At 35.9% G+C, this 21,463-nt stretch overlaps 1 long non-coding RNA gene across 1 annotated transcript in view; it reads right to left on the bottom strand.

Annotated features, from left to right (window-relative positions):
- The window catches only part of LOC129136967 (uncharacterized), a 208,335-nt gene extending 196,301 nt beyond the window's left edge, over positions 1–12,034 (bottom strand). Inside the window, exons 1-2 of the long non-coding RNA XR_010150898.1 lie at positions 11,767–12,034; positions 10,207–10,261 (exon numbers count right to left, since the gene is read on the bottom strand). This is a non-coding gene — a long non-coding RNA (uncharacterized LOC129136967). The remainder of the gene's footprint in view (positions 1–10,206; positions 10,262–11,766) is intronic.
- Between the last annotated feature and the right edge of the window lie 9,429 nt (positions 12,035–21,463).

The following is a 21,463-nucleotide window of genomic DNA, read 5'->3' as shown; positions in this document are numbered from 1 at the left end:
ACATACACATTATGTAAATCACGGATCAAATTGCAAGTTATACATTATCTTAGAGGTGGCTTATAAGCACCTATTCCAAGTGGCAGGACAAGTAACGGCCCAAGGAAGATATCATGCCCCAATCTCCAGAACCTGTGAAAATGTTAATTTACATGCAAAAGAAATATTTTTCAGATGTAATTAAGGTTACAGACTTCAACAGAGAGATTATCCTAAATTACTCCAGTAGGTCAAATCTAATCACATGAGTCCTTAAAAGTAAAGAACTTACTCTGGCTAAAGTCAGAGGAGATGCAGCAGGACAAATCAGAATATGAAGATGGAGAAGGAAACATGACAAGGAATGCTGGTAGCCTTAAGAAGACACTTCCTGCTGATAGCCAGCAAGGAAATAGTACTTCATTACTAGAAACACAAAGAACTGAATTCTGCCAACATCCCAAATGAGCTTGGAAGTTGATTCTTAGTGGAAAGAGTCTCCAGCTAATAACCCAGAGTGACTTCTACCTTGATTTCGGCTTTGTGAAATCAAAGAAATTGGTTGAGCCCACCAGACCTCTGACCTATGGAACTGTGAGGTGATAAATGTATACTGTTTTAATCCACTAAATTTGTGGTAATTTGTTATGGCAATGATCGAAAACCAATAGAGCAAGGCTTGCTCAGAAGATTCTTTGGTAACTTCAAGGATCTAGAGCAGAAGCAAAGAATTTACAACAATAATAACAACAACATAATGGCTAGGAAAGTGGAAGATAATTCACAAGAAGATACATTAATTCTGTCAATTAGCACTTTTCTCTTTAAGGGTTTGTTGCAAGTTGTCTCTAGAAAGAGATGGAGATCAGTGGCTGGGTGCGGGGGCTCACACCTGTAATCCCAGCACTTTGGGAGGCTGAGGGGGGCGGATCACGAGGTCAAGAGAACGAGACCATCCTGGCTAACACAGTGAAACCCCGTCTCTATTAAAAATACAAAAAAATTAGCTGGGCATGGTGGCAGGCACCGGTAGTCCCAGCTATTCGGGAGGCTGAGGCAGGAGAATGGTGTGAACCCAGAAGGTGGAGCTTGCATTGAGCCGAGATTGTGCCACTGCACTCTAGCCTGGGTGGGAGCGAGACTCCATCTCAAAAAAAAAAAAAGAAAGAAAAGAAAAAGAAAAAAGAAAGAGATGGAGATTAGTGCACAAAAGGTTCATTAGGAGTACTCTTGGTAACCACACTGCAGAAGGCAATGGAAGCAAGTAGAATTGATCAGTGGGAGAAACTGAACTCTAATGGAGTCTAAATGGAAGCCTCAGTGAAAACTACAGGGAATTCTGAAGCTGAATGACCCATCAGAATTATTCTGAGACAAGGTGAAGGGTTTGGATCTTTACACCCAAATAGTCACTTCAAGTAGTCATTGAGTTTATCAGAATTTGAACAAGAGTACTCTCTACAGTGGAGGTGATCTCTTGAGAGATTTTTTTTTTTTCCTGGCAGCGCTTATAGCAGCAGAGGGAGTAAGACCTTCATTCCAGAAGGGGGATCTTGGCATCACTTCATACCATCCACTGCATGGCTGCTATTACCAAATCTCCCACAGTTTATATTGTGTCTTTATATTGTGCCAAAAGGTTAATTAACATAACCAAGACCCCTGATCTATTCATGCATAAATTCACTCAATCAACAGATTTTTTAAAATTAAGTACCAAAATGTTCTAGGCACTATGCTTACATAGTTCGTTATTTACATACTTTGTAAGATTTTTATCCTTTTCAGTTTATTAACACTTTTTTTTATATCCCAGCATTGGGTCTGCCTTGGTGAACATATTCTCTACAGTAGTAAGAATGGGTATTACACCCCTGTTTTGTACCAATTAGATAAAGGCAATTGATAGTGTTGTTCCAATTTTCTAGGTCTTTACTGATGTTTGTCTGTTTTATCAATTGCTGAGAGAGAGTTAAAATCTCTACCTATGATTATGAAATTGTCTATTTCTCCCTTTAATCATGTCTCATTTTGCTTGGAATTTGCCTTGTGCTTGGATCAGCCAAAGATTTATGCAAATTTTATGCAAAATTTGATTTGGGGTTACCCTCTCCAGCTGCTTTCTTTCTAGTACATTCTCTCCTTACTTTCCAGTAGCCATGGTTGCCCTAAACTCTGTCCTCTGGTTCTTCAAATATGTAACATTTGAGTTTTCTAAAGTGATATTTGCTGCTGATCCCTTTGGAGAAAACTTGGAGGGAGATTTACAGTATGTACTTGTAGCAGTGGTGCAGGGTCCTTCCTCAAAGGGAGCTTGGCTTATCTTTCAATTAAGGGCTTCTGAATCTGTGAACTGACTTCTTTCTTGAAACTGGGTGAGAAAACTATGACAACTCAAATCAGATGTTTGGATACCAGACTTAGAGTCTTTCCCATTACATAGCTCAAGAAATAGTCTGATAGGATGCCTATCTATTTATTTCCTAGGAACTCTGTGATCAATTAGTCACTACCAAAGATTTCTATGGGCAAAGACATTTTAATTTTTTTGTAAGTCTCTGCTGCCCTTTATTAGCTGACATCCACATCTTGTCTTTGACAACTGTGTGGCCCCTTAGGCTTAGCTATTCTGGGCTCACATCATCCCCATTAAAATTAGGGAGCCCATCCCAATGTTGAAATTCCTTCCAGTCATATTGGGTCTAAAAATGAGACCAAGCACAAAGCTTTTCAAGGCTGTAGGTACTCCTCTCACTATATTAATGCCTGAGTGAAATGGACATCTTATGAAACAATCTTGAAGAGAATAAGCATTCCCTCCCAGGGCATCTAAGTGTGGTTACCACATGGCTTTTCAAGCAGGAAAAAGCCAGTCTCCTTGGACCCCAGAGGACAAGCCACTTTCACTGATAAGAGAGGCTCGGAATGGCATGTGGATTCAAGATTGTCAGTTTCATTTGGTTCCAACCAAATGTCCCCATTGCAGACGTTGGAATCCCATTCTTTTCCTGTCAATGTTCTAACTTTTACATGAGAAAGTTAACAATAGTGTAGATTTACCTATCGTTATAATTTAACAATGTAATTTTGCACACAATTAAATTTTGTGTTTGGTTTTCACCAATATCAGTCCTGTGGCTATAAGAAATAAGATGCTTTTATAAATATCATTAAAGCATTCTAGTTCTCAGGCTGTGATTTAAGCTGAAAAATAATGGATTTGGGATTGGTGTTTACTCTATAAGCACTCAAGTGCACACAAAACAAAATTTCATCCCACATTCCTGTCATTATCAGATTCAGTCCTGCCATTTGGTCATGTTTAATAACCACTTGAATTCCCAAAGCATGTGCTTCAGTTGGTGTTTTATGTCAATCCACAGCTAGTAGCTTAAGTAACTGTGATGACATTGCACCCATTTCCCATTGGCAAAGGAAGCTCAGCACCATGCTAAAGCTCAAGAGCATGGCCAAACAATCTCAAAATGCCGTTTTCAAAGATCTACCTCTTGCAACCCAACCACTTCTGATACCAAATGTGAATCAGTTTGGATGTATTCAGGAGATTAAAACAACAGCCAGGCGTGGTGGCTCACATCTGTAATCCAAGCACTTTGGGAGCCTAAGATGGGAGGATTGCTTGAGTCCAGGAGTACAAGGCAGGCTGGACAACATAGTGTGACTCTATTTCTACAAAAAATAATAATAATTTAGCTGGATGCTGTGGTGCATGCCTGTGGTCCCAGCTACTTGGGAAACTGAGGCAGGAGGATCCCTTGAGTCTAGGAGTTGGAGGCTAATGTGAGCTATGACTGAAGCCACTGCATACCAGCCTGGATGACAGAGCCAGACCCTGTCTCAGAAAAAAAAAAAAATGCCTGCAGTGATTTAAACATAAGTTAAATATAAATAATTACTGAGGTATGACAAAGGAGTAACTATAAGATTTTAAAAAATACCATAAGTCTCCCTAGGCCTGATGGAGAGGACCAAAATAAGGAAAAGCATGGAAAGGAGCTCTATCCACAAAAATACACTTCACACTTCACTGGAGAAGGCATAGAAGCATCCCAATGGAAGGCACAGAAGTTTTCTGATTTCCCAAAGACAGAACTGATCTATAGTTACTAGGCAAGCAGGAAGCAAACACATGAGGCACAGACGAATCAGTCAGGTATGAGGACATACAGAGTGAGAGGATGCCATGTGGGCTTGAGGCCTCGAGCAATGTGTTGATAAGGCTGCAGGAGGGTGATTGCCAAGCCTAGCTTGGGCAATGAGATTGCTGAGAAACTATACTTTATGGACATATGGCTATTGCAAAGAGCCAGTGGATGTCCTCCCACCTACAATGCTGGTACAACCTCTAGGTCCAACAGGGGAAGTCCCTTCTTCCTGCAATGTCCATCTAGGGTCCTTCACTGAGGAAGCTTAACATTGTGTTCAACGTAAAAGAGAAATGCTGACAGGAATTCTATCCATTGGTGTAGAAAAGGTTTTGAAGGGTGAATTTTGAGCTGAGAGGCAGTAAGTTGCTATCAGGTACATCTCCTATATCCTTCACTGTCTCCCCTTTCCAATTCATTTATTATTCTTTTATTGAGCCAATCATATGAGCACTTATCAGGACTCAGGTGCTTTTATTCAGTGTGGAAATAACACATTAGGCAGGACAAAGCCTCTGGCCTCCTGACGTTATATTCTATAACAGGAGATAATAAATAAGCAAACGAATCAATAATATATTCTCAGATTATGATATAAAAATTAAAGCAAATAAAATATGTTTCTTGAGATTATCTTCTTCTTTTTTGTTGTTTTTGTTGTTGTTTTTTTTTTTAGACAGAGTTTCACTATTGTCACCCAGGCTGGAGTGCAGTGGTGCCATCTCAGCTCACTGCAACCTCTGCCTCCCAAGTTCAAGTGATTCTCCTGCCTCAGCCTCCCGAGTAGCTGAGATGACAAGCTCCCATCACCAGACCCGGCTAATTTTTGTATTTTTAGTAGATATTAGGGTTTCACTATGTCGGCCAAGCTGGTCTCGAACTCCCGACCTCAGGTGATCCACCCGCCTTGGCCTCCCAAAGTGTTGAGATTACAGGTGTGAGCCACCACGCCTGGCAGAGAATATCTTCTTAAAAAGAAAAGAAAACAGCATGCAGGTAGACTGTGATTTAAGACGTAGAGCTATTTTAGATAGGATGGTCATAAATGCCTTTCTGAAGAGATAACTTGAACGGAGACCTACTACTCACCATCAGCATCTACCAGCTACCACTTTTCCAGTTATGACTTAAACATCACAGTTGAATTATGTCATCTCTTCCTCAAAACTATTTTCTAACTATCTACAGATATGGAGATTAAGAAGATCAAGACCACATTAAATAACAAATATACCAGGACAAATTTTAGAATGGAAATCATGTGCTAAACAAGATATAAAGACAGAAAGTTAATTGTCTAAATTGGGTAAACCCAAGGAAGGTGAGAAAAAACTGTTTATTAGTTGGAACTTTGGTGCCTAGGGTTTAAATTAGAGAGGTCAGATGCCATATATATGCCATATATATATGGAAAACTACAAAATTCTGGACAGCACACTTAAATTTAGTAATGGCTTCTAACCTATTTTCTGTAAGACTTGTTCAGATTCAGTATTTGATGAGAGGGACTTAGTTTAAAGGCTTCCAGTTCTTGAAATTCTACCTAGAGAGGTATTTGAATGTGTAAAATCAGAAGGAAGAGGAACTGATGCTTACAAAGTAGCCTCTGTTAAGTATTCCAGGTCCTCCACATAGATTATTTACTCTTTAGAACAGGTATAATAGGGTAGTTTCAACATTGTACACATGAGAAACTTAGAATACAATGTCTCTTCCCCTTTAGTAAGTTTCCTTCCTTGCGATGGTATAAAATGTTTCACTTGGGCTGGAGTTTCCCATGGGCAATTTTCTCCAGCCACAGATAGAATACTTCATAAATGAAAAAACTGTGCACAGCCTGAAATAGTCCATCAATACCTGTCTCTGGGGTCCAGTTTGCAGGTTCATTTATCTTTCACACTAAGCTCTGTCCTCCCACTGACATTCATTAGAAATAAAATGTTTTAATTTCTATCTGGCACTTATTTTATTTATTATTTTTTCCAGAAACCTGGAAAAATAAAAGTAGATTCTGCTGATCTCTGTCAGAGGCACAAACATGAGATTGTGAGAGATTAAGTGTCTTGCCCAAGATTACATCAATTAGTTGGTGGCAGCCAGGATTCAAACGTGATTTTTGCTCTGCCATAATTCCTAAAGTCTGTACATGATAAATTTGTCCTTAGAGATTTGCATGAAAAAAACTATGGTTAAATAAATCTGGGAGTCATTACATACTATATCATTCTCTTAGAAATTTAGCTTGTAGCCGGGCGCGGTGGCTCACGCCTGTAATCCCAGCACTTTGGGAGGCCGAGGCGGGCGGATCACGAGGTCAGGAGATCGAGACCATCCTGGCTAACACGGTGAAACCCCGTCTCTACTAAAAATATAAAAAATTAGCCGGGCGTGGTAGCGGGCGCCTGTAGTCCCAGCTACTCGGGAGGCTGAGGCAGGAGAATGGCGTGAACCCGGGAGGCGGAGCTTGCAGTGAGCTGAGATCGCGCCACTGCACTCCAGCCTGGGCGACAGAGCGAGACTCCGTCTCAAAAAAAAAAAAAAATTTAGCTTGTCTAGTTACATACTAAAAGTTCTGCGAAGTTCTGGATTTAAAGGGAGAAAATTATGTTTAAATTGATTGATTCTTTCCTTCATTCAACAAATATGCATTAAACCCTCAGCAAATTCAAGGTGTTCTAGGCAAAAGAAAGAGCACATGCAAAGGCCTCAAGTCAAGAAAAAGCTGGCTTGTTAGAAGAATTTACAGAAGGCTAATAGTCCCAAAGTGTAGTAGGGGAATAAGAACAGTAAGAGATGAGGTTGTAGAAGGTGGCAAAGGCCATATCAAACAGGAATTAATAGATCATCAAAAGAAATTTGGATTTTTGTTCTAAATAGAAACAGAAGCCATTGAAATAGTCAGTCTGACAATAAATGTATTTGGCCGCAATCCTATTTATTCTCATAATATTTAAATAAACATGTTATGCTGCTTTATACTCTGCTGAGCCCCTTGCATTAGACCGGAAGGTGGAAACTGTTAGTGACCAAGATGGGTTTTTAGTCTATATAGTCATTATAGACCTAACACCTAGCATAGACCATTCAAACAGTAGCTACTCAATGAAGGATTTGTTGAATGAATTGAAATCATGAAGGGATAGACAGCTATTACATTTGACAAATGTTTAAAAGAAATAGAAATGTTCTACCCTGACATGTAGAAAACATATGATCAGGGAAGAAGACGTAAGCCTTCAAATTCACAGTGGTGCCAGAAGACAAATTAGACTCACCAAGTAAGCCTCAAGAAGGTGTACCTAGGAGCAATAAGAGGTAGTTATTGAGAAGCCGACAATAAAATGCACATGTCATGAAGTAGTGCATTTCTCATCACTTGATGTTGTCCAACAGAGAATAGAAAACAGTTATGGAGAATATCACAGGAAGGATTTCTTCATCAGTTGAAAGCTGGATTATATACTTTAAAAACATCTTTCAACCCTAAGATCCGGGATTCTATTTGGAAAGAATCTGAAGACAGAAAAGAGTAGGTGAATTGAGTGTGGCTAGAGAGAACTTCTGAACAACAAAAATGTGTGATTTAGCAAACTTTTATCTAAGAGAATAAAGGTAATTATTAAGTGTAAGATGTCAATATGAAGATATTATTCTACTCCCCAGTCTGACACTAATATAAAACAAACAAAAATAATAAAATGATAGAAAAACAATATCATCTATAAAGTCCATAAAACTCCCAGAACTGCAAGTCAAAAACCTGTAAAATCTGTCGGTAAAATTAAGGGAGAATTCCAAGAGTTGATACATACATCCCCCGATTTCATGTAGGCAGAGACATAACCAGCCAACCTTTACCTACAAGGACTCATTCTAAAACACAGGGAAGCCTGGGAAAATGAGGCATGGAAACTAATTTAGGGAAAACAGGATGTGAGGAAATGATCATGAGAATAAGCTCCTTGAGAATTCACAGAATTCTGAAAATATTTCTGACATAATACACAAGAAAATGTTAATAGTTGAAAATTTTAGGAGATGGGTTAGATGTGTAGAAAAGGGAGTACTTCTAATTTCACTTCATACCTTTCTCTACTCTTGGAGCTTTTGTCAGTAAAGATTCATACAGTTTACATTTAAAATTAATTTCAGAGGGATAAAAATGATGAAAGTAATTTTATGCTGAATATATGGAAAATGATTTAAAGGAGACATATCTTTAGAGCTATTATAAATTTGAGTAAATGAGCAAATTAAGAGTTCTCTAAGGAGGAGGTAACAGAATAGACAATATAAAATGTATTCCACTTCTAGATTCTACAATCCTATTAAAAAAAACAAGTTCCATTAACCTGAACTTTAAATTTGATTGGAACAATTATATTCTCACCACTCTGTAGGAACATCTGGTAACTAGTCAGAAATAACTTGTACTCATTAATAAAAGTCTAGCCCTCCCATAAACAATAAGCCTAAGTACATGTACTAGGTTTAGGTCTAGGCTGAGCAACAGCAGAGATTCTAAGTGCATGTTCTTCCTGTTCTCTAGATTTTAGGTATGTTGCCCATGAGTAGTACCTGAAGACACAGATTTCAATGGAAAAAAAATATGAGTGAGTGAGAAGATATTTTTTCCAAATTCTAAAGTTCTGGTGGATTTCAGCTGATGAGCATATTTTGTCTTATGCTAAATGTATTACTTTGAAAATATTGTTGTGATTGCAAAATATTTTAAAGGGATATTTTCTTTTAATGCCATTTAAAGAAAATGACCTGGAGCTTTGCTGAAGTAATTCCTTTGGCCTTTCTCTTTTAAGAAATCTACATTCCACCCAAAGCATCTGTAGGCTACAGAATATTATCAGACAACTAATACATCCCAATCAGACTGAATTTATTTATAGACAACGTTCTTTTTGCAATGTTAGATGCCTCATTAACTTGATTCAGCTTGTGCATAGCAAAAATATTCCCTCCCTCTTCAGATTTTTGATAGAGTGAATTATAATTTCTTGTCTCACTCATTATAAACCTTTAGTTTGGAGGACATTTCAGAAATGTGTAGTGCCACTTATGTTAATCCTGGATTACTTGTCCTGGATTAATTATGTGCTGTATTTGTTTTTCTTTGGAAGAAAAATGAAGTGGCATAGTGACCATTCTTACTTTTTACTTCACATGAAAAGTAAGTTAAAATTTAATTTTGCCATAAACATCCTAAAAGAAAATGGAATGCGAATTTGTATTGGAGTAGATTTCATTACATGAAATTCATGACAATTTCATTATTGTCATGATAGTGGAGGTAGGAGTGGGAAGCATCCTGGAGCCTTAATAATTCAGCTTACTTTTAAAATCTGTCTATCTGAGAGCAAAGCTAAGGACATACTGTGAAAAATGAACACATATAACTCCTGTATTATGATCCACATCTTCAAATTTTGAAATTTCCTTTTGAATATATCACTATGCAACTTTGGGTTACATGCTCTTTTAATTTGGTTTGCACTTCTGTAAGTGTGGGAGGGAAAGGATTTTTCTTTCCAAATCCTCCATTAGAATTATTTTAAATGTATCAATTTTAAATGAGGTTTAACAGGTTAAATTGAGCTCTGGAAAAAGATAATTATTTAAAATACTAACTTCTATTTATCTTAAATTCAACATTCCATTTTTTCAATAAATATTCCACAAATAAGTGAGTGTATTTGTTTGTTAATATGAAGTAGTCATAAATTATACTGGGAAATGTTTCCACATTTTGTTTTAAATAAGATGATAACTTCGTGAAGAGGAAGTTTTTTTCTTTAATCACAGTCTGCAATGTTTTAAATCTACAATTTATAATTTTAGTAACCTGTTGTATATACTGGGATATACCTAATATAAAAACATCCCGTATATAGTTTTTAATTGTCTGCCAGCTAAGAGAGAACACACTTACTATCTTGTGGTTCTGATACTATCATAATTATTTTAATCAAACTTCACCACAGAATTAAAAAAGTTATTTCATAGCTGCATCTAAATACTTGAAAATGCGCAACATAACTGGGAATACCTTGTTTCAGGACTTCTGTTTCTAGTCAAGGAAAGATGTAGAAAATCTTTTCACCCTGCAAACAGAAATTTTAAATGCTTTATTATAGGTATTATAAATAAACTTCTGTTCAAATGAAAGGATTAAAAGGATTTCTCTAAGTATTAAATCCCTTGTGTTATTAAAGAAGAAAAAAATAAGAAAAAATGATTTTTACAAGCACCTCCACTCGGGGCTTTGTAATCAAAGACAATAACATTAACTAGGACTTTTTTTTCCTCTTTCAGACCATAAGCGGTCCTGAATCCATACTGTTTGATAAAAATTCTGATTCTCACAAGAATCTGGGGATTTGTACGAAATAGTATGACCTACGTTCATCAGATGGAATACTTTTCTTTGTGATGGGAAAAGGATTGGAGAACTGAAGTGGTTTAAAATTAAGATGGAGTTTCTAAACTTGTAAAATTGCTCTAGTGCATGCCAAATGGTTTGGAGTATGGTTTAAGCATATGTGACCGGCCTGTTGATGAGCTGTCTTTTTCAGGATACATATATGAAAAGTTATTTGTAAGCTGGTCCTAGAGGAACTTCAAGTTTACCTGATGATCAGGCTTTGAGACTTCAGGGCACATATGGCATGCCCAAACTAACGACCATCCTCTATTCTAATCACAGTTAAAGTCAGCTGTGGGAGGCTGCCGCCCTTGAATGGTTTATAATCAGCTTGAGACATGAAACTGACTCATTTCTGGAAGTGTGGGGGCTGTTCTTTCACTCTTTTCAGTACATGAATGCCACCATAAAATAAGATTAAATGCTCTGGGGTTTTCCCCGCTGTTTCCCTTCCCTATTTGTTACCTTTTCATGGTATGTGGGCTCATACTGTATTTATGTTTTCTTAGCTTCAAATTATCTCACTCACAATTTTGTATTAAACAGCCTGCTTTGCCCTACTTCTAAAATAGGACATATATTCCTATTATGTTATATTTTCATCACATTGTTTTAAAGAAATGAACACCTTAAAAGTAAATATGTATAATACTTAAAATCGTTAAAGTTAAGTATCTTCCTTGGTGTCCCAATCTATTCAATGTCATCTCCTGGGAGATTACTTGTGAGCTTCTTTCATGTTGTCTAAAGGTAGCTGTAAACTTGTTCTCTAAAATACTATTATTAAAAAATCCCATTGAAATTATAGGCTTTTTTCCTGAGGCTTCCAAACTTTAAGCTACAGATTTTTATTTCCTTCTCTTAAAAATGTCTTTGGCCTCCTAAATTATAGACACACATCTTCTAGAATTTTATAGAGATTTACCTTACTTGAGTTATTGTTCCTACGGATTTTGAAAAATCTTTCAAAGATCTGTCCTACTTAAGTTGCTCTTGCCTTGAACTTCAGCTAATCTTCCTGAGCAATATCATAAGGTAAGAATCTGATATGACTCTATTAGTCTGAAAATCAGACCAAAAGGCAACCGACTTGTACATATGAAGTATACAGCTTATTGTTACGATAGAGCGAAATAAATATATGAAAAGATAAATAAAAAGGTACTTTTAAAAATGTTTACCTACCATGGACACAGGAACTGGTGAACTTTTTGAAGTCCCCCAAGATCTTAGCACAGCACTGTTGTCAAGAGTGTTGGCGGGTCGCGGTGGCTCACGCTTGTAATCCCAGCACTTTGGGAGGCTGAGGCGGGGGGATCATGAGGTCAGGAGTTTGAAAACAGCTAGGCCAACACGGTGAAAGCCCGTCTCTACTAAAAACACAAAAAAATTAGCCGAGCGTGGTGGCGGGCGCCAGCAGTCCCAGCTGCTCCGGAAGCTGAGGCAGGAGAATGACGTGACCCCGGGAGGCGGAGCTTGCAGCGAACCGATATCGCGATACTGCACTCCAGCCTGGGCGACAGAGCGAGACTCCCTCTCAAAAAAAAAAAAAAAAACTGTTAGGTATATATTACGGTATATATATTAAGGCAGACCTGGGTCGGTCTCATACTGGTCTGCTAGTTCTTGCTATGGTAGAAAGATATATCAGGCTTTCAGCCGGGCACAGTGGCTCACACCTGTAATCCCAGCACTTTGGGAGGCCTAAGCGGGCGGATCGCGAGGTCAGGAGATAGAGACCATCCTGACTAACATGGTGAAACCCCGTCTCTACTAAAAAAAAAAAAAAAAAAAAAAAAAAAAATTAGCTGGGTGTGGTGGCCGGGCCTATAGTCCCAGCTACTCGGGAGGCTGAGGCAGGAGAATCGCTTGAACCGGGCAGGCGGAGGTTGCAGTGAGATGAGATCATGCCAATGCACTCCAGCCTAGCGACACAGCGAGACTCCGTTTCAAAGAAGAAAAATATGTATATATATATATATATATGTATAGAGAGAGAGAGAGAGAGAGCAGGCTTTCTCTTGGTTTTAAGATTCTCCTGTCTTTTTTTTTTTTTTTTTTTTTTTTTTTCCCGAGTTTCGCTCTTGTTGCCCAGGCTGGAGTGCAGTGGCGCGATTTCGGCTCACTGCAACCTCCACCTCCCGGCTTCAAGCGGTTCTCCTGCCACAGCCTGCCAAGTAACTGGGATTACAGGCATGCGCCACCACGCCCGGCTAATTTTGTATTTTTAGTGGAGACGGGGTTTCTCCATGTTGGTCATGTCTGGTCTCCAACTCCTGACCTCAGGTTATATGCCCACCTCGGCCTCCCAAAGTGCTGGGATAACAGGCGTGAGCCACCGCGCCGGGCCAAGATTCTCTCATCTTTAGCAGTGTCTCTGCCTCTTACCTGCCCTGGATTAATTGCTCCATCTGAATAACTGGTTTCTCATGCTTCTCAGTTTCTAAGCAGTCACTCAACTCTGACACTTCTGCTTCCTCTTTAACCAGTATCCTTAACATTCTCCCTCATTTTTGACAATGTACTCATCCTGATTATGCAAATGATTACAAATCTCTATCTGAGATATTTGAATCTATAGTTTTAATCTCACAGCACTGATCATCCAGTACCTACGTACATTCAAGTTATAAGTTCCATGGAGGTAAAAATTCTCTAAGTTGTAACTGTATAAAGGCATTAAAGCATGACACTCTAAAGGCATTAAAGAATCAACAAAAGAATGATACTTCTGGTATGAATATAGCTGCAGAAATCAGGATTCTGCCTTTCTTTTCTCAAAAATAATTGAAAATAGAAAAAATTTTTAATAATCATGCGGAACTCCAATTTTTGGCAAATTGGAAGACATTTACAATCATAGCTTCCAAATTGATGAAAGAGATCACAAAAGCTATATGGGATAAAACAAAAATTAAAAGCCGTAGAGAGGAATATAAGCAAAGAGGGAGCCTTATAATATCAAATCGCAAAATTTTCTGGCAAAAGATATACTTCCTGAAGAGGAGGGATAAGCCCAGAAATGCAAAAATCTATCATCTTATTTCTGCTATGGGTGCATGAACTGGAGTAAGATAGACTGGCAGCAATAGCATTACTGGACCCAGTCTGGTTCCAAGAATAGAGGAAGCAATAATATACAAATAATGACACAGACACTGCACATGTTCTAAAGGCGTTTTTCTGTGGTATTTGAGTAGAAAGGAGACTTTTTGTTGTGAAAGCCAGAAAAATTACATATCAATTCCTACTGTTCTCCAGCACAAAAATCTCTTGCACATATTAAGAAATACAAAATAATTCAACAATAGATACTGAAAAATAGGAAGACATTAAAGGAGGAAGAAAGTAAAGTATAGGCAACAAAAGAGAAGAATACTTAACAGGAAAGCGTGAAACAGCAAGTAAAATCATAGCAAATATTTTAGCAAGCATTTTAAAATATTTTATAAAGCAAACTCCACTATGAAGGAAGACACAAAGCAGAAAGACAGAACTCAAAGAATAGACAGCAAAACAATAAAAGAAAATAAATTGCAAACTGGCAGGATTTGGAAAAGAATTAGAAGAAAAAATGCTGTCACTGATTATGACAGAATTCAGTACAGTACATGGGGTTTATGCTTCTGTCATGATAGGGTGAATGGAGCAAGACTTAATTGTGCACTATAACCAACTAGAAAAATAGAAAAAATAATGCAAATAAAGAGTTTGCAGACATCCTGCAACACATATTATATGATTATACTCAGTAAGAGAAGAAAAAAAACTTAGGTGAGTCTTGTAATCAAACTGGATTTCTCCACAGAAGAACTTTCTGAACCACATTGTCAGGAGGTAGATTCCAAGCAGAGCTAGGTGGTTACACTGAGTTGTGTAGACAGAGATCAGAGTGCTTAGAGTTTTTGAGCCTGAAATTTTGAATGGAAGACAACAGGAAAGGAGAGAACATATAAATAAGTAAATCAGGAAATCTTTACAATCATCTCAGAGTCAGTTGCTGAACACTAAGTCATGCGTATATAGGCCAAGGCAAAAAGCAAAAAGGAAGCTGTGTGTCAAACAATTTCCAGCTCTTACGCAGCTCTGGGAAAAGTTCAAGTTCTCAGAAGCCAGAGTATACATTATTCACTGAATACTCAGAACTTTCTGTAGAAATACCAAGAGGGCTATAGTAGGCATACAGTAACGATTGTTCTAAATTCACCCTACTAAAGCCTTAAAGAAGGGCTAGAATGGACAAAACTGGACTGCAAGAAACTTAACTGCCTGCCAGAACAAAGAGCAACATATTTTGAAGGAAGACAAAAAATATGACACTCAACAGCATGAAATTCATAATGTCCAGCACTCAATCAAATACTGTTATATACATGGAAAAGCAGGAAAATTAAATCCACATCTAGGAGAAAAACCAGTCACTACAAATAGATCACAAATGACAGAAATGAGGAAATTAGCAGACACCAACTTTTAAAAACCTACCAAAACACTGCTCAAGCATGTAAAGAGTAACATGAACATAATGAAGGAACACATAGAATGTAGGACAAAAAGTGTCAAACTTCTAGAGAAATAAATGTATTAAAGAATAAATTCACTGGATGAAATTAACAGTAGATTAGGCATGATAGGAAAAATATCAATGAACTTGAAGACAGTGGTAGAAACTATCCTAAATACAGATCAGAAAGAAAAAAGTCTAAAAAAGAATAAGTAATGAAGTCCCAGTAACTTGGAAAACGATATTAACTGCTGTAACATTAGTATAATTGGAATTCATGGAACAGGTGAGACACTGAGGGTCAGAAAAAATATTGGAAGTAATAATAGCCAAAATATTTACAAATTTAATAAAAATAAGAAATCTTCATGAACAAAATTAATAAACTCCAGTAAGATAAAAACAAAGAAAAACATACCAAAGTACAACAGGAGGGAGTTGTTAAAACTGGTAATAAAAAGAAAATCTTAAAAGCACCCAGAGGAAAATAAACACATTGCATACGAAAGAACAAAGATAAACATGAATGCACACTTCCAGTCAGAAACTATTGAAATCAGAAGACAGTGAAACATTTTAAAGTGCTGAAAGAAAAAACAATCATTTCAAGCTATAATTCTATATCCCCAGAAAAAAAATCCTTCAAAACTAAAGGGAAAATGGACATTTCTTCAGGCAAAGAGTTAATCTATATATTTTTTAAGTTAATAAAAGATTTCAGGGAGCTAAATATATATATATATATACACACACACATATCTATATCTATATCTATATCCATATCTATATTTTATATATATATGCATATATATATATATATATATACCAAATGGAAACTTGTACCTATGTAAAAGGATGGTGAGTACTTGAAAGGGTAAATATTTTGATGAATATACTTTTCTTTTTAAAGATTTCTTTAATTTCTTTAAAGTTGAGTATGTAAGGCAAATATAGAAACAAAATTGATTGAAATTTTATGTAGAAATAAAATGTGAGACAAAAATGGCACAAAAAAGGGTGGGATGGAAATGGTATAATATTATTTGAAGATACTCTGTGATAAAAGTGTATCAGTCAGGGTTCAGTCACGTCAAAGAAACCATACAGAGTAAGTATAAGATAAAGTTTGAACAGCGTAAGTATAATATAAAGAAAACATTAAAATCTGTTGTGTTTAGTTGTGTAAAGAAGCAGATGGAAGGGATATGAAAGGAAGTAACACTGTTCTGACTATGTCTTTTTGAATAATTTTCATTTTGGAAGTATTCTTCATGTTCAAAAACTTAAACTAAATCAATATTGAACAAGAATGGGGAAAAGATCTAAAACTAATGCAAACAAAAGCAAATGAACCCAACTGTAATTCCAAATAAAAAATACTAAATACACTGAAAAGAAAAAATAAAAGAACTAATACAAGTAACTTTTGATCACAAGTATTTTGATTATACACTCTCAATCCAGGTTAAAAAAAAACAGAACTGTTAAGAAATCTTGAACTCTTATTAGTAGGTTTGTTGTAGTACAGATGATTGAACAAATGAGCTGATGTTATTGCAAGTGAGGGTTTCCACTGTGAAGGCAGGGAGATAGAAATATAGAAAAATCTTGTAGATTTGGTTTGCAAATCAAAGTATTAATATGAACTTTTACTTTACTTAGATATATACATACACACATGCATATAAATATCATAGCTCTGTTTGTTGGAGAGGTCAAGAAGTAATAATACACCAATAATGAACATAATTTCTGCCCATATCTTGTTTTCTAAATGCTATTTTCCACTAAAGATACCAGGGGAAGGTCAGGGGAAGGTCAGGGGAAGTTCAACATGAGTCTGGATGATCTTGTTGAGTCAGGGGGATAGTGCTTAAAAAGTGATGTCAAGAACCCATAGAATCCAGCCTGTAGGGTCTTCCATTGAATAAATCCAGGAAAATTTGAGCATCAAAACAAATAAGGTGGTAATAGAGTGTAACCCAAAGATTAAAATATGAATCCATAAGTCTATACTGAAGACAGACAGAAGGAAGGAAAGAAGAAAAGGATCTTCATTATAGTAAGCTTTGTCTGACGAATATGAAGAGAGTGATTGATAGAGTTAAAAAATCATTATTTTTCAAGTATCATAGTTAACATTGGGTCAGACAAGAATCATCAATGGATGCTGAATGTAGGAGCAAAATTTTAATGAAAAGCAGGTTATTTACATGGTTTTTAAATGTTTCTCTACAGAATGCCTATTAGCTGCATGAGGGGAAACAGTAACCAGAAAGTAGAGGACTGGACAACATCTGGACCAAGGGATCAAAATTAATATCAATAATGTGAGCTTATGGACATGATGCTGTAAAAACAATATCACTTTTGTGTTAGTCAAGCCAAGTGTGCTTAACCTGAGTCTAATCATAAAACATATCTAAATTGAGGAACACGCTGTAAAATAACTGACCTGTACTCTTCAAATAAGTCAATGTTGCAGGGCGCGGTGGCTCATGCCTGTAATCCCAGCACTTTGGGAGGCCGAAGAGGGCAGATCACGAGGTCTGGTGATTGAGACCATCCTGGCCAAAATGGTGAAACCCTGTCTCTACTAAAAATACAAATATTAGCTGGGCGTGGTGGCCTGTGCCTGTACTCACAGCTACTCGGGAGGCTATGGCAGGAGGATCGTTTGAACCAGGGAGTCGGAGGTTGCAGTGAGCTGAGATCGCACCACTGCACTCCAGCCTGATGACAAAGTGAGACTCCGTCTCAAAAAAAAAAGAAAAAAAGACAAGAAAAGAAAAGAAAAAAGAAATAAATCCATGTTATGAAAGATTTGTGTATGTTTGAGAAAGTTTCCAGCTTAAAATAAAGAAATGATAATTAAATGTGATATGTAATCCTGGATTAGATACTGTACTTGTATTTAAAAATGCTACAAAATACATTATTGGGAATATTTTGTTAAAAGTCATAAGAATTTTCTATCAAAGTTAAATTTTCTAAATTTGATAGCTACACCTTGATTACATAAGAGAATATCTTTTTCTTAGGCTATCAACTCTAACTACTGAAGTTTTAAGTGAGAAAAAGTGTTAATACATGCAACTGACTCTCAAATGAGTTAGAAAATTAAATCACAACTATTTATTGGACGTACACAGATAAACCACCTTGCCACAAGAATACTCATAAATTATTTTCAAATTTTGAAGGAATCAGGACAAAAAGAAAATGCTTCCACCTTTTTTTCACAAAAGTATACTTTACTAAATTGCTGTAAACTATACATAGCTTAAAAGTGAGTATTTTCTTAAATTGGAAAACAAAACATTTAAGTAAAGAATCAACAATGTTTCAAATAAAACTTATAGAAAGAAAAAAGAAAAATAAATCACATGTAAATACAAATTATACATACACATATATCTCTACAGATAAAGTGGTGTTACTAATTGTACAAATACTAATACATGTTGTAAGATTACATTTACTAATTTAATAAATGTACTAAAATGTTAAAATTTATTTTTCTTTTTTCCTGTTTTATTGAGGTATAATTGACAAGACTGCATATAATTAAGATGTATAATGTGATAATTTGATATATTTATGTATTATGAAATGATTACCACAATCAAGCTAATTAATACATTCATCATCTCACAGTTACCTTGTGTATGAACACTCAAGATTTACTGTCTTAGCAAATTTTATGTAAACAATGCAATATTATGAATTGTAGTCATCGCACAATACATTAGATCCCTTTTATTACTGAAAGTTTGTACCCTTTGACCAACATCTTCGCTTTTACCACCTCTGACCCAAGCAAATTCTGGCAACCACCATTCTACTCCCTGCTTCTGTGAGTTTGAGTTTTTTTAATTTAATATATAAATGAGATAATACAATTTGTCTTTCTATGACTGGTTTATTTCACACAGCATAATGTCCTCCAGGTTCATCTATGATGTCACAAAAGGCAAGATTTCCTTTTTTATGGATGAATAATGTTCAATTGTATATAAAATATGTACCATAATTTATTTTTCCATTTATCCATCAATAGACATTTAGGTAGCTTTCATATGTTGGCAATTGTAAATAATGCTGCAACGAACATGGGAGTGCAGGTAGCTTTTTGAGATACTGATTTCATTTTCTCTGGACATACACTCAGTAGTGAGATTACTGGACCATATGATAGTTCTATTTTAAATTTTGGAGGTATCACCATAGTGTTTTCCACAATGACTGTGCCAATATACACTTTCACCAAAGTGTACAAGGGAAACATACCATCTTTACACCATCACCAACACTTTTTATCTCTTGTCTTGTTTATAATAGCCATCCTAACAAGTGTGAGGTGATATGCATTTCCCTAATGCTCATTGATGTTGAGAAACTTTTCATATACCTGTTGGTCATTTGTATGTTTTCTTTGAGAATATGTATATTCATGCTCTTCACCCATTTTGTAAATGAGTGGTTTTTGTGCTATTGAATTGTATAAGCTCGTTGTATTTTTTTAATGTTAACTCTTTATTATATATATGGTTTGCAAGTATTATCTTCCATTCTGTAGGTGTCCTTTTCATCCCATTGGTTGTTTCATTTGCTGTTCAAAAGCTTTTTAATTTGATGTAATCTCACCTGTCTATTTTTGCCTTTCTTGCGTGTGCTTTTGTTATTCTATCCAAAAAAATCATTGCCAAGACCAATGTCAAGAAACTTTGTCCCTATGTTTTCTTCTAGAAGTTTATAGTTTCAGGTCTTATATGCAAATCTGTAATCCATTTTGAGCTCCTTTTTGTGGATAGTGTAAGAAAAGAGTCCAGTTTCATTTTTGTGGATATCCAGTTTTCCCAAAACAATTTCTTGAAGAGACTATTCTTTCTCCATTGTGTTTTCTTTAAACAGTGGCAAGAATTAGTTGATCATACATGTATGAGTTGATTTCTGAGCTCTCAATTCAATTTCACTGGACTGTGTATCTGTTTGAGGAAAGTGCCATACTGTTTTGATTAGTATGGTTTTGTAATATAGTTTGAATTCAGGAAGTATAACATCTCCATCTCCAGCTTTTTTATTCTTTCTCAAGGTTGCTTTGGCTATTTGGGGCCTTTTGTGGTTTTATTTGAATTTTAGAATTGTTTTCTCTATATCTATGAAAAGTGGCATTAAAATTTTGATAAGGATTGCATTGAATCTGTAGATCACTTTGGGTAGTAAGGACATTTAACAATAGTAGTTCTTCCAGGCCATAAACATAGGATAGCTTTCCATTTTATTTGTGTCTTCGTCAATATCTTATAGTTTTCAGTGTTCAGATCTTTCACCTCATTGATTAAATTAAGTCCTAACCAATGTGTTGTTTTTGATGCAATTATTAAAATTTCTTAAATCAGTAAAGCTTGGAAAAGAATATCTAGGAGCTTTCTGTAATATTCTTGCAACATTGCTGTAAATTTGAAGTTATTTCAAAATTTAAAAATTGAAAAGATAGTGGTATCATGTCATTTACAAATATGTGACAAATACCAGTCAATGTTGTAAATAATACTGTGATAATAATAATAACATCATAAAACTAAAAAATATAATGTGAAGTGAAACAATATTTGGGGCATAAATTACTTGCACTAAATTTCTTCTCTTTCATATCAAGAATTTAATAAACTATGGCATAAAGTTTTATATGAAAACATAGAGTGATACAAATCTATTTGGCAAAGTTGAGATGATAAAAATTAGAAAAAAATATTTCATATTTGTGGTGGGAGTTTGTCATGGAGCAAGGTTGGAGAGAGACCAACTTTAAATAAATAAAGCATTGGAAATATCTTGGAAACAGATAATCAAATACCTCACGTTCTTACTTATAAGTGGGAACTAAACAATGGGTACACACGGACATACAGAGGGAAATAATAGACACTGGTGACTCCAAAAGGAGGGAGGGCGGAAAGAAGGGGAGGGTTGAAAAATTACCTGTTGGATACAATGTTCATTATTTGGGAGATGAGTATACCAGAAACCCAAACCTCACCATTATATAATATATCCTTATAAGAAATATGCATAAGCACTTCCTGAATCTATAAAAATTAAAAACAAAAATAAAAATAAAGCATTGGCAAAATGTTCACGTGTGTGCATCTGTGCATACACACACAAACACACACACATACACTCTTACTTAAATAAACCATATGATGCATTTGAAGTCTGCAAATAGTCACTATTTGAGCTGTAGATGTAGATCTTGGCAAATATTCTATGACAAGTAAATAAGCAATAAGAAATTATATAGCAGCTGGGGTAGACAAATAGGAGAGACAGGACAGATACATAACACCAGGGATTTTTGCAAAGACAACCTGA

Source organism: Pan troglodytes, chromosome 15 (assembly GCF_028858775.2).
Source record: "Pan troglodytes isolate AG18354 chromosome 15, NHGRI_mPanTro3-v2.0_pri, whole genome shotgun sequence".
Classification (NCBI taxonomy): domain Eukaryota; kingdom Metazoa; phylum Chordata; class Mammalia; order Primates; family Hominidae; genus Pan; species Pan troglodytes.
The sequence above is the reverse complement of the archived record's forward strand: the minus strand, read 5'-3'. Positions and strand labels throughout refer to the sequence as shown.